This window comes from Passer domesticus, chromosome 10 (assembly GCF_036417665.1).
Source record: "Passer domesticus isolate bPasDom1 chromosome 10, bPasDom1.hap1, whole genome shotgun sequence".
NCBI classification, from domain to species: Eukaryota; Metazoa; Chordata; class Aves; order Passeriformes; family Passeridae; genus Passer; species Passer domesticus.
In genome coordinates this window covers 27,253,415-27,267,533 of record NC_087483.1, presented here as the reverse complement: position 1 = coordinate 27,267,533, position 14,119 = coordinate 27,253,415, and the positions used below count along the sequence as shown (strand labels likewise).

Here is a 14,119-nt window from a genome sequence, read left to right as displayed (position 1 = left end):
AATTATGCCAGGGATTTCCACATATCCCATCAAATCTCCCTTGGTTTGTGTTTGCTTTTCTTGGTTACACGGCATGCCTTTCTTTCCCTACACTATAAGAATGTGGAGCAGAGACAGCAGAGCAAGCTCAGTGCAGGTGGGTGATCATGCTGGGGATGGGAACTACACTGAGCACTGACTCCACAGCTCCTCAGACCCCTGCATTTTAGCTGAAGAGATTTTCATAACTTACTTTGTTCAGCTTAATGCTAGATTCAAATCAGCCCTGGTTTGAATTGGATGGAGCAGGCCCCATCACAGAAGGGACAAGGTGATGCCTTGCTGTTGCAACAGCACCAAGGGAAAGGCACCCTGTATCCCAGCCCTGCAGCAGGCCAGGCTTGCTTTTGGAAAAGTCTGTAAGGTTGGGTAAACACAATGTCTTCAGGCCTGACCACCCATATGTTAATTCTAAACTGTGGAGCTGGGATTAAATCACTTGAAAAAAGTGATTCTGCTCTGGTTTTACACGCGGAAGATAATTTTACGGCTGACTTTCCTGTGCTTAGGCTTCCAGAGGTATAGTGCTGTGTTAAAACACAGGGTTTGGAATAAGGTCATTTTAGAATAACCAAAACAGAGTGCTTAGCCTAGCACCCAAGCAGCTGCTAAATAGTGAGGAAAGTGGGCTCAGGTACTGCATGAAAGCTGCTCCGTTTCTGAAGCCTCCTGGAGCTATTCATTTTGGGTCCATTTACAGAATTACCCAGTGCTCAGACCACTTGTCCCTGCCAGCAGCTGCTGTCTCTTTTTGGGAAAAGAGCAGAATTTATGGCTTCAGAAGCCTTTTGTGCAGAGTGCTGCCATCTTATGGCTACTATGCTCCTCTGGAGGAGGAAAATGAGCACTGTCAAACTCACTTGGGAAAAAGGTGACACTGATATTACCTTTTAACAATATTTTGCTTTGTGACTTATATAAAAACCTTTGGAGATATTCACGTCTTTGTAAAACTATTCACTTATATTAGAATCATAATTTTGTTTGCATCCTTTTTTCAAATTCCATCCCTCACATTAAACAGAACATTACTTCCATGGTTTTAGTTATAAGCTTGGTAACAAGCTTCTGAAGTGTCAGCAATCATTTGAAATATCTTTATCAGTGTCAATTATTACTGTACTTTATAAATCTTGCCTTATTCTTATGTGTTTCTTCTGAAAGCAGGAAGGAAATTTAAACCAACAGTGTCTGCTCACATGCAAACAGGAACATTGGAAAAACAATATTATACAGAATGATTACTGCTTCTACAATTCTTAAAGTACTGGTCAGACTGCCAATATTAAATATCTAATAAACCCATGCAACACTAGGAATATGTAAATAGAGCCACCTCTAAATAAAAATAAAATCAAACTAAATCAATTCCAAGTATTTTGCTGAGTAATACCAAAAGAATAAGGCAGAGCAGATTTTCTCTAACAATATTTTCCAAGAGTTCAAAATCATCAATCATGTAAATGCTGTCAATAACATTAGATCCACTGATACCTTATCCTTCTTATCTCATGTTTGTTGTGCTCTAGTTTGACACTTAACAAATAGATTTATCAAAATTTTAAACCGATCTTTAAAAAAAGTTAATTCTTAACATTTTGTAGCATGTCAGTATGACACAGGCCATGGAATCATGCTTTCTATCAGAACCAATAAATCAACAGAAATTTTAAAAAATATTATTGCCACAGTAATAAAAGGGAGAGGGCACAACACTGCAAAGGTTCTTACAGATACTGAAAATTGTCCTTTCACCTTACACAGCTGTCTCAATAAACTTATGGAAATCCATCATAAGTCTTGTCAGAGTGCTTGACTCTCTGGCAGAGAGGCAAAGAGAAAGTGGCTCTACTCACCTTTATACAAGAGCTACGTGAATTGTATCATCCAATTTGCAAGCAAATAACTTCCATTTTACTGTGATACCCACACCTACAGTGGTTTGCCCCTGTAACTCTTACTAGAAGACTGTTTCAGAGACCTCATTCTTCTCATGACTGGAAACTGCCTCAGCTCCAGCCTGGATGGACTAACTTTCAATATATATCCATTTATTTTAATGACAACATTGTCTGGCAACTAAAATAGCTTCTTTCCTCCCTAGTATTTGCCCTGCCCTTCTTTCTCCTCCCCTTGATGTATTTATAGAGAGCAATTGTATATCCCTCATTCTTTGTTTTGTCCAGTGCTGCTTTTCTGCGTTTCCTTCAATGTACTTTCCTAATTATGGCTGACAGACTGTTCCCAGCGCCCAGAGGAGTCTGGCCAGAGAAGCCTCCTACAATGGTGTTTGCACTCAGGTATCCCTTCTCTAAATCTCCTACATGATTCCTAAGGAGGACCATTGTGGCTTTTCCCATGGCTCCACCTCAGTTCTCTCAGGATCCTTCTATGACTGACCAAGACATTATGGCCTTCCTCTTACCCAACCAGCCCACCACAATTTACAACAGAAATAATTTCTACCTCAGTCTGGGTGTGATCCAGCACTTGCACTATTAAATTCTACCTGACCACCTCCAGGTCTCTGTTCCTTCATAGTTTTCTGTATTTTGTCTTCATGCAATTGTTTATTATTTCTTGCAAAATGCATACAAAAATTTCCAGATTACTAAAGTTAATTGATGAAGCTGTAGATGTCAGGTTTCTTTTTCCTCTGCCTTTTCTCTCTCCTTTGTTTTTGGAGGTCTTTAAAGCAAAACTTGATCCTTCACCTGAAAATTTATTTTTTCTTCTTTGAGCAATTTAGGATGGATAAAAAACACCACTTCACTATGGGCCTACTGCACCTTGTTTATAAATTTTTCAAGTTGATAAACATTAGCTTTTATTTCTACAGATTCTTCCATTTTTCTCCAAGATCTGGACCATTATATTTACAGAAAAAAAAAGAAAGAGAATTTGTTTGATTTGGGCAGTACCTTCACAGTCTTTAATCTCTACCAGGGAGAGAGTACTTGCCACCTACCAGACTCCCTTTTACTTGTGTGATAGGAGAAACTTTCACTTTTTCAAATATTGTTACAGATGGCATGTCTGCAAACTTGACAGATCTGACTGCACCCTCCACTTCCAGGTTCCCAAAATACCATTTTCACTGATGATCTGGTATGGTGGGGGCTTTCACTCTCTTTGCTAACTCCTAATATTTTTATTTCTTTTTTAAGGATTTGTAAGGTGCTAGCACTCTTCATTGTCTCCTCACAGTACAAATTACAGATTTTTAATTATTATTTAATAGGTTTGGAGCCTTCATCCAATGAATACCACTAACTAATTTCTTTAGGTACAATACTTCACAAGGACAAATTTTGAGAAACCAACAGGCCTATTCATTCTTTCATTTATTTTCAATTTAACCAAGTTGGGATAACTTTAGCTAGGTTATTTTCTACAACCAGCTGCTCTATGTCATCACTACCTAACAAAGATCACCTAGAATAGCATCATGGCAGCCCAGTGACTGCTTGCTGATGAAATCTGCCAGCTTTTACACCCTGGAATAACTGGCTCTACTGTTATCAGCAACATTTGCTTTACACTCTATTTCTGACGAGTTAAAATCTCCCACAGTGAGGCAATGCTTGGGAGCTTGTGTCTCATGCTTGCAGTCTGAGTTAGACCTCGCTGTAAAAGGCTGCTCCTCAGTGGCCCTTCAGAAGACATTTATCTTGACAGATTCCATTCTGCCCAGGCCACCTCTCTCTGGTTTTATTTCTAGTTTTCTTAAAAGACTGCACATTAGTTTAAGTGTGTTTCAGTCAGAGGTCACCCATCCACCATCCTTCACTAACTGTGGAAGATTTGGGGTCATCCTGGATCCTGCAGCTCTAGCCTGCCTTTGCATGTTTTGTACACAAACATCTCGGCTTGTCTTCTAGATAATGTGCAAATTATTTTTAAAGTGTCACATCCTTTTTGTTCCTAACACCCAGGCCACACACACCGCATTCCCACACGTGTCAGTGTTTCTTTTTCCTGTCCATTTTTCTCCCATCTGATATTTCTTTCTCCCTAACTTATTCACCACGCTCTGCTTTTCAGAACCAGGCATCAAAATTACTTATGAGTGTCCCCCAACATCCTCTCCTATTTCTCAGAATTTTTTCACTTATTATACGGATGTGTTTGTGTGTGTATATATATGTATATGTTGTTATCATCTGTTATTTTGTAACTTACTACATGATCTGTTATAATGATACCAATTACAGCAATCTTGGTTCCAGAAAATCAATGCCATGTTTGCTCCAACAGAGTTCATCCAGTTTGTGTTAAAATCCTCCTTCTTCTCAAAAGCTAAATTCCTTACAACATTCCTCATAACACCAATTCTTAAGACATCTGCTGCTCTTTATTATCTTGCATGCTTTAACACACCCTCTTCAGGAATGAAACCCTGCAGTGGGAGATTTTCCTTCAGGACAAACCTACTCACACAGATTTCCTCTGGTTTTTGTTCTTTCCACTGCTCATTCCTTTAGTCTTTTATCCTACAATGTGATCTGGTACACTTATATTTCATCCCATAAATGATTGCACTGCCAGTGGCACTAAAACGGCTTCTGTTTTACAAATGGAATAAATAATAAACTGCATGCACATACTGTGTGTGTATTTTCCTGGAATACAATCATTTTAGCTTAAAACTATTCTCCAATAGTACTGCTGAACTTATATTTATGAGGCAGTTTTAAAATAGCTTATGTTAAAATAAGTATTTTTGCATGAAAGTGCTAAAGTGAAAGCTTGAATATACTTTGAACTTGAGTAGCTTTGTGAAATGTCTCATCAGTGCTCCTGGAGATGTTTTAGTCATTAGGAGTTAATCATTACCTGAAATTATGGGACAAGACCTATTCAAAACCAGTCTACCATGTAGTGTTGTGTTAGGGAAGAAATGCAGACACTGACTCATAGCTGTCAGTTATTTATTCAGTCAGTTATGATGTGATTCTTTCCACCATTATTTTTCTTTTGATTTATAGTAAGATGCTGATCTGGTGGATGGGATTTTCTCAGTTAGAGCAAGACCCTGTCCACCCTAATCAATAGAGACATTTGAGTGTCAAACTACCAAAGGAACACTACAAAATTTTAAAGCAGTACAAGAAAAAGGTAAAGAGGTCAAGGAGTTAACATTAATCTGGAAGAGGCATCTGAGTGCCCTCTAAGATCAGAAAAATTGTGCTGGGCAATGTCTGAGAGCAACATAGAGAAACAAGAAAAAATTCAAACAGGTCAAACACTGGTTTGCTCCCAGCACCATGGCAAGTCATGGATATGGCAACAATCAAACCTCCAGGGAGCAGCAGACACAGGGCATGGGCTGACACACAGGAGGTGCCTCACTCTGCAATTTCCATAGATACAGTCAAGAGCAAACTGGTTCCTAACTCAGGTGTATCAGATGCTCCAGAGCACATTTTCTTTCTACACTACAAAGCCAGGCAAGGTCCCCTCCAGCTGTGTAGTGCGTCAACTTTCCTGCATGTAGGGAAAACAGAAACACTTTCTTCTGCCTGTGTCATATTAATATGAAGATTAGACAAGATGGGTACATGAAGTAACAGTCAAAAGTCATGGGAAAAATTTGATTTTAGATTATCTAATAGTGTCAGCACTTGTGGAAAGTGCCTATTTGTCACGTTCTCATGATGTCACCATTTTCTGTCTAATTTTGTAAAATTTGATCAATATTCACAGTTTTAAGCAAACAGAGAAATAAACAAAACCATTGCAGTTATTTATTCAGGCTGTGCTGACACACAGCTGCTCACGATGCCTGTGCATCACACTACTGATAAAAACATTCATTTTTACTAGGTCTCCTCTATCATCAGTTTGCTCAAGGGGAGTAATGAAGCCTGTTTTTCCTTCATCCTGAACTGATGTTTATGCTCTCATATGTTACCATCTGATTTGTCCTGACCGCTTTAAAAGGAGTGTTTTTCTCTACTTTTCTGCTGCTTCAAAATCCCCTCTTAAGTTTATTTGCTGTGTTTGTGGGTTGAGCAATGACAGTTTGATTTAGCTCGTGCTTCTGAACTTGCATATTAACTAATTTTTTTAAGACTTGGCCTTTTGCTGACATTGTTCTAAGTTCATGTTTTTTAGGGTGCATAATTTTCTTCATGAACATGGTTTTGTGCTGCTTCTGTTGTTATAATGAAGCTTGAGGAAGGTGGTTCCTCAGAAGTAGCTTCTCTCCTCTTACAACTAGAACAAATCCAGGCTCAGGGTCAGACAAAACTTCACAAGCTCCAGCCTGGGCAGCCTTCCTGGCTGAGGAAATTCCTCAGTGCAGTTCTTGTGGCAGAAATCTGACAATCTCTATCTGTTTACAATGTCTATTCACACTGAATAACAGCACAGGCACCACAGAGGCCTTGACTCAATTCCACAAGGATGGCAGGTAAATATTGCCAGAAAAATAACAGTCCACTGTCAGGAGCAGGGGATTTCCAAATCTGAGCCTGAAAGCCTGGGTGGAGGACAGCCAAGCACAAGAGATGTGGAAGCCAGGAAAGGGTCAGAAAGGGAGCAAAGCTTGCTGGAGCTGATTTTAAACAACCATTTGAGATATTGGCTGTGGTTGTAATATCCACCGCTGTTGGATGAGATTAATTGCTGCTAGCATGGTTTCAAGAAGGAAAGAAGCATCTTCTAAGGATGCCAAGGTTCATCATTCCAAGCAGGTTTTCTGCCCTGGGGGGAAATGGCAGCATTTGTATTCTCTACCCCCAGACAGTTACACCGAGTGAAGAAAAACCAATCTCTCCATGATCCTCATAAGACACCTCTGCAGACACAGCCAGAAGGCTTTATCATACAAGTGCCATCACTAAGTAATCTGGCAGAGCCTCATTTCAGGGGCAGCTAGTGCTAAATGAAACCTCATTTGGACCAGGCTCTACCTCCCACACAAGTGGCCTGCAGAAGGCTGAGGATTGCCTTGCCAGCCTTCAGGCTGTCTGGGTCCCAGCAATGGGAAACAAACCCTAAGGAGATGCCTATCCCTGGGTTCACAACTCTGTACCCCAGGAAACGGATGAGATCCACTGCCAGAGCACCACTACTCCAGTTCTGCTCTGCTAAGCTCTATCTGCTTTGGGTGCTACTTTAAAAAAAGTGTTAAATACAGCAAATCATATGGATTTGTGTTTTCTTATGTATAACATACCAGAGAGCAAGACAGATCATTACAGATCATCAATACCATTGAGATGCTAACCAGGTCACAGATTTATGAGGCATATTCCTATCTTCCTAAACTTTCAGAAAGAAATATTGTTAATGACAGGACCAGCATCTCATGCATTTCCCCAAGCTCCTTCACTATTAACTGATAGCATGAATGTTTAATTAAAGCTTTGGCAGAGAAGTAGATCAGGACTACTGTACCATTTTCCCCTCAAGGCGTGCTTCAGCATGCTGATGCAGATTGCTTGGTTGGTGAAACATATCAATATTATAAGGAACCATGTGTCAGGCCAAACACATTAAAGGCTGTGTTAAATTTTAACATAGGTCATGAATCACTTAAACTAATTCAGCCAACCAGAATTAGTATGAAAAGTATGAGTAACAAGGAGCTGGTTTTTGTTCTGGTTTTATATAAGCAGGAGGATGAGGCACCTGAGCAAAGGTTCATATGCAATAACAACTATAACTCTGCTCATGTAGGAATGATTCAGACATTTGGATCACAATGCAGAAAGATCTTAATTTTCATTTTGTTGAAAACCTCATTATAACTTTTTGAGAATTAAAATTTAACAGCTTGGTTTGGGGGAGCCTTTTAAGACCATCAACTCTGATATAAAATAATAAACAGTGTATATGAAACAAAACCTTTTAAAATAATTTTCCCCTGACATCTTCTGAAGAGAGAACAGGGAATGTTCAAAGTGAATGCTGCCTTAATTAGTTTTTCCCTTTTTCACCATTTGTTGGCATTGTTAGCTAAATTTTCTTGCAAAGGTGTTCAGCTGCAAAGTTATTGTGGCTAGATTGCAAACATAGTCATTAAAGTGCATTGAATAGTCTTTTGGCTTTACTTGCACAAATAATGATTGTATGCCCTACACAGCATGATAAGTATTTACACGATCTTACATACTTTGAGCAATATGTCATCATGAATCACCATTCTTTATCTCTTTTTTTTTTGCTGATTTTGCTTCTTTTATAGCTCACCTCTGTCTAGACCAGCACACAACTCCTTTTAAACACAAGCTTAATCACACCTAGACATGTAAGCTTAGCTGGGCAAAGAGATGATGTTTTCATCAGATTAACAGCTTGCCTTTCTATTTCAGAAGCATGGAAATAACCTTGTCCTCTGAAAAAACCTTTGTTTTTTCCTTCTTGCTGTAGGATGTGCATTGATGAGGCATCTGACAATGACGTTCACTAAGGACTATTATTAAAAGCACTTGCTGCAATAAATTTACTCACTCACTTTCTGCACATCCTTGGTAAGCCTGTGGTATCTCAGAACCTGTGCCTGTCACTGGGGCAGCACAGAGGCACTCACTGAGCTCTGCCAGAAGGAAAGGCACCGCTTTTGGCATTGGGAATAGCAGCAGCTCCAGAGTGAAAGACCATTGCTCAGAAGTGGCACAATCATCAGAGCTGGTGGCACAGCAAAAGCAGCGCTGAGAGCACTGCAGCCAGAGATGCAAGTAACAGGACTATTCACAGCCCTGCTTTTCCCCAGGGGATGGCGTCTTGCGAGCGACTTCATTAACTGCTGACAGCAGACAGACTGCGCCGCGCTGGGAGCGAAAGGGAAACACTCATCAGATGGCCCCAGCCACAACTGAGGAAACGCACTGAAGAGATAACTGGCAAGCGTGGAGCTTTCTTCGCTCTTCAGGAGAAGTTAGTCACATCCCTGAATGCAGTGCTCTGTTTCTCTTCTTGCAGCAGGGCATACAGAGTTGCCCTGCACAAAGGGTGCTGCTGTCGATTCAATGCACCCTTGGAATCTGCCCAGGCTGTAGAACATGGCATCTGAATTCCAGATCGGTTGCTAGTTGTAAGAAAACCCCTCAAATATCTTGGCATTTGTTTCTTTTAACAGTCAGGAGAAGAGAGCCACCAAGCCTTGCTACCTGTCATTCAGATCCTTGTTGTGTGTGACCTCTCGCGCTGCCAATAGAACTTCCCTCACTGCGTGGCCAGCAGGGTGCATGTTCTCCTTGGTGTCCCCAAGGCATTTGTTCACAGAACAGGGTCACACAGCTTAAATTGTCTGTATCCTTAAAACCAGGGATCCTCACTCCATCCACAAGTTTAAAAACCTCCATCTTTACTAAACCAGCTCTGAGGTGTTTTGCCTGCCTGTGCTCTCCACACTCAAAAGGTCTTACTAACAGCTAAAGACCTGAAACACAAGGCTTTCTGCACACAGGTACTTCCTCATTCGCTCCAAAAATTTACAGAAAAACGTCTTGCCTTACCTGCTGCTCCCCAGGGAACATGTCTCGTGTGCAGAGCAGACTCCCTGGCACTGCAGACATCCTTGCACTGCAGCCCAGCTTTCTGCAGGATCAGAGCTTCTCTTTTTCCACATGGCAGCTGCCTTGCTTCTCACCAGCCTGAAGTCAAGCCTCTGTTTTAAAAGCACACCACCATCCTGCTCCTTCAAACTTCAGTTTTCTCTGTGGATTCTCCAGACTCACCAAGTGTCTGTGTTTCAAACATTAACACTTTGATTAGTGCCTTTCTTTAGCAGACATTCTACTCTCCAAATCCTATCTCCTATAGAAAGTCTGACAAACACTGGCCTAAGAGGCCATTAGTCAAAATGCTGTTCTTCCCAGAGGAAACACTACTGGTCCTTCATAACCAAGCAGGCTATTTATAGGAATGGTGACAGTGTGTCTAACCCCACAGTACAATGAGAATGAGGCAGTCCAGACAAGACAGGATGATAGAGGCTGTTCATAAAATCAAAACTGGAATTCATGTGCTGTACATCAATAGGGATTTAAGCAACCACTTTCTTTTCCCATTTCAGAGGGAAGAAATAAAGGCCCTCTTAGCACAGGGACACACAACACACTGGAATAATTAAACCATTATTTTGAACAATAATGTTGAAGTTTTGTATCTGTTATAATCCTAATGTCTCTTCTTTCTGCAGGGCAGTGCTTCCACCTCACAGGCACCTGCTTTCACACTTCCCAACGGAGCTTATTCCTCATAAACTGCATTGTATGTCTATCTTGATAGACATAAAACCAGGTTCTTTGATCTGAGCAGCAAAATACAATTAGTTTGGGATAGAGAACAGAGGAATCCCAGACAAGCCCCAGACAAAAGCAGAAATGGCAGGGAGGCAGAATTACCTTAGGGAATGCACAAGGAAGCACCAGTGCCAGCTGGGTTACAAATCAGAGCAGCAAGCAGCTGTAACACTCTTCTAAGGAGCTGGGTGGGAAGCCAGGCATAAAGAGCAGAGGCAGCCCAGTGTTCACATCATTTCCCTGGGCAGTAGTTAAGGAGCTGAGGGAGCACTGTAAGAAAAGAGAAAAGACATAAAAAGTAGCCAGAAATGAGATGAGGATCTAATATTGTCTTAGGAATGCACCTAGCTGAGAATTAGAGAAACCTGTGAAGAGGGAGGGAAATGGCACTTCTTGGAGTGGGGCTGGAAGCTGCAGTGCCTGAGGCACCCTGCAGTGGCACAGAGGGCTCAGGAGGCCACCAGCCCCTTCCCCTGGCCAGGCTGCTGTGACATGGGGCAGACCCACGGGTCCCAGCTGAGGACCCCTCACCACCAGTACTGACACTTTTCCCTCTACCTACAGCAGCAAATAAAGCCACCAGCCCATCTCTTCAAGACCCAAAGAAAAGATAAGCAGCTCCTTTCCACCCTGTCTCACATGCCTGGCTGGGGCACAGCCCTTTGGGCTCGTGCACATGGGTGGGGAGGCAAGAGCACCCTGTGCTGACTCTGCCCATGCTGCAGACCTGTGGATGTGCTGAAATGGAATATAAATAGCTACAGAATGGCTTGCTAATAGTAAACAGCAATAAAACTTCTCTATCAAATGTAAAAAAATCACATAAAAAGAGAAAGACAAAACTCTTCCCCATTGTGCTTGCCTATTGCACACCTTCCAAAAAACATGGCTGGATTTTGGCCTTGATACCTGGAGGAATATATTGCTAATAACTAGAACTGAATTTGTACTTAGATATGTACTCCAGGAAAAAATATTACCCAAGTTGTCTGCAGTTGTAGCAACTCATTACCATAATTTTCATTTTTATTTTTTTCTTCATACAGAGACAGAATTAAAAATCAATTTCCTTCTTAAATAAAAATCTGTGGCTGGATACATCCCACACATAATTCTGTAATTTCAAGTCCCCGTGATTGATTATTTCTTCAGTAATCCCTAAGGATCGAGAGTGGAAAATATGAAGACAAAGATGTTTGTTAAATACAGCTATGTGTGCCTTAATGTACAAACAATAAGTCTTACAATAAGTAAGACCAGAACATATTTTGACTGCAATAAAATGCAGACTCCCTTAATTCCCAGAAATTCACTACTTTTCTTCAGAGCAAACATTTATTGGTAATATACACTTTCTTGAACTGGGTAAAACTGGTAAAACTCACAGCTGCAAGAACAGTGGTGGTAAACCAGAGGAGCAGACATGACATGAACAAAACCACATGTAAAATTATTTTTGAGAGGCTCAGTGAAATTAAATGCTGTCATTGCCTAAGACAATCTACCTCACTGACTGTATTAAATTTGCCTAGATGCATCCCTGAGAGCAAAAAATGCAGCTGCCTGGCATAAAACACAGAGATACAGAAACAAACAAACTCCCATGTGAGAACTTTATCAAAGCAGGGAGAATAAAATCCATTATACCTTTTTATATGAAATTAAGTAATAGAAATATCTGAATATTTTATGGGACAGATTAATCTGAGATATGTTTATTCAAGGCCAAAACCTCAGGCCTATGTCCTTGAAGATATTTACTTAATTTTGGTTAAACCTTTTGGTCAAACAAGTGCTAAGTTAGGTTATATCACTTTACATCCTGAAGACAAATGATGCCTTCACTTGATTTGTAGTTATAAAATATGCTGAAGGTAGTGATGGAAGCACTTTATATGTTTTTTACTTCTATTACAGTGTGGCTTCAATCAGAAACAGAACTTTGTGGTAGAAATTGAACAAATATCATATGTATTTATACAACTCATACCCAGAAATTCAACACAGGCAAATTAATTCTATAGAAGAGGTAAATTTTACACAGAAGTTGCTGGCGAGGGGGCATGACAGTGGGGATGGACTGAGAAGGGACTTTGTGAGGCTTCAGGAGGGGATGAGCTTTGCTGTCTGGGGAGGGGACTGCTGGGGACAAAGGCAGGCACCACTCAGGGTCTGCCCCAGGCCAAACACAGCACCAGAAATCACTGCTCAGAACACAGCTCAGCAGTAAATACACGAGTTTGATTCTATCAGTCATAAGCCTGAGTGGAGTGAAATGTAATGTAGTGCTAATAGACTCAAAGTATCAGCAAGGAAAATTTAGATCAGAATATGATATTCATAATTAATAAAACTGGTAACTATTGTACCATGCAATAAATGGTTACAGGTCTCATGCAGGACTGAATTATTAACAACACCACAGATAATTTCATTGCAATGCTGTAATTTTTTAAGCATTCTTAATGCAGCAAAATATCTGAATAAGCTAGAATTATTATTTATTTATTTATTTATTTATTTATTATTATTACTACTAAGTCTTCATAAATGAGCACTCATGTTTTAAAAAAATCAAAGATATTAAATTCAGGAATAGTAGAGCAACACTGACAAAACAGCTAAATTTCATATATACTATTTTCCTAGCCAAATCAATTTCTGAAAAACCTTACAAGGTAAAAGATATACCACAAAACCTTTCATGTTCTTTATGCAAATTATGAAAATAAATTATCATTAACTAATTTATATGCATTTCATGATGAATTATATTCTCTTTTGCAGCCAGCATCATATTTTATTAAGACATTTGTTGGAATCACAGGGAAATTGTTTTAAAATTTTTTTTTAATTCATCAGTTGAACATACTTTTTAATATTATTAACTGCAAATTAGAGTGATAGCAGGAACAGACCTAGAATATGTGCTCTGAAGCCTATAATGATGTATTGCACTACTTACCATTCAGGACAGACCTTTCAATTCAGAAAGTGCTGAATGCATTACCAGGCCCATTGTCCAGAACCTCTGGCAGACATATCATTTGTCTCTATTGTGGTAATAAAGAGATTCCTGGCATTCTGGCATTAAGAAACCAGAAGTAATACATTAGTTTTACTTTACCTCTGCTACTTAATAACGAGCACATACAATAGAGCACACACTTCAGAAGACTATGAAGATAGTATCCTATTGAATGACAGACTGTCTGCTTGATTTACATGAAATACCAAGTGCTCGTATGAGAAAAGGTTAAAATTAGATTGACGAGCAAATGTGCTACCAGACTGCTGGCTGACAAATGGCAAAGTTTTGCCAACGTATTACTTATTCTGGAGGCGCCCAAGAAGCAAGCAGGAGGATAGTAATTCATGTGCTAAAATATATTCACATTTAGCATAAACAAAGAGTCCTCAGGGTCTGCAACAGGAACATATTAGCTACATGTAATTTATGCCAACCACTAAGTCAGTGGAACAATTTCCTTATTAGATATGGAATTTGAATGACTTGTATTTTCTTTAGTCAAGAGTGGGCTGCTCTACTGTCATTTAAATTATTTCAGAATAATGCCCTGATGAATGACTACATTGTTCTCCCAATAAATTGACTGTTGTGCTACATCCTCCTTCCTGCACCAGCCACACAATGAAAATAGAGATTAGTCATGTAGCTTTGCACAGTGGCTCTTGGATTATAGTCTGGCTGCTTCTTGGTCACCATAAAGAGCAGGCTAGTTCAGTAGTGGTGACTCCTTTCCCTTTCTCTTTCAGGAAGTTCTGCTGAGATCCATACTAAAACTTGTTCCCTAAAAGGTGTG

The 14,119-nt window shown here is 40.0% G+C and overlaps 1 protein-coding gene across 1 annotated transcript in view; it reads right to left on the bottom strand.

Moving 5' to 3' along the window:
- ITGB6 (integrin subunit beta 6) overlaps positions 1-13,390 on the bottom strand; it is a 48,706-nt gene extending 35,316 nt beyond the window's left edge. The window contains exons 1-3 of the mRNA XM_064434748.1: positions 13,261-13,390; positions 10,398-10,565; positions 9,507-9,735 (exon numbers count right to left, since the gene is read on the bottom strand). The gene's annotated coding sequence lies outside the window, so the exon portion shown is untranslated. The remainder of the gene's footprint in view (positions 1-9,506; positions 9,736-10,397; positions 10,566-13,260) is intronic.
- Between the last annotated feature and the right edge of the window lie 729 nt (positions 13,391-14,119).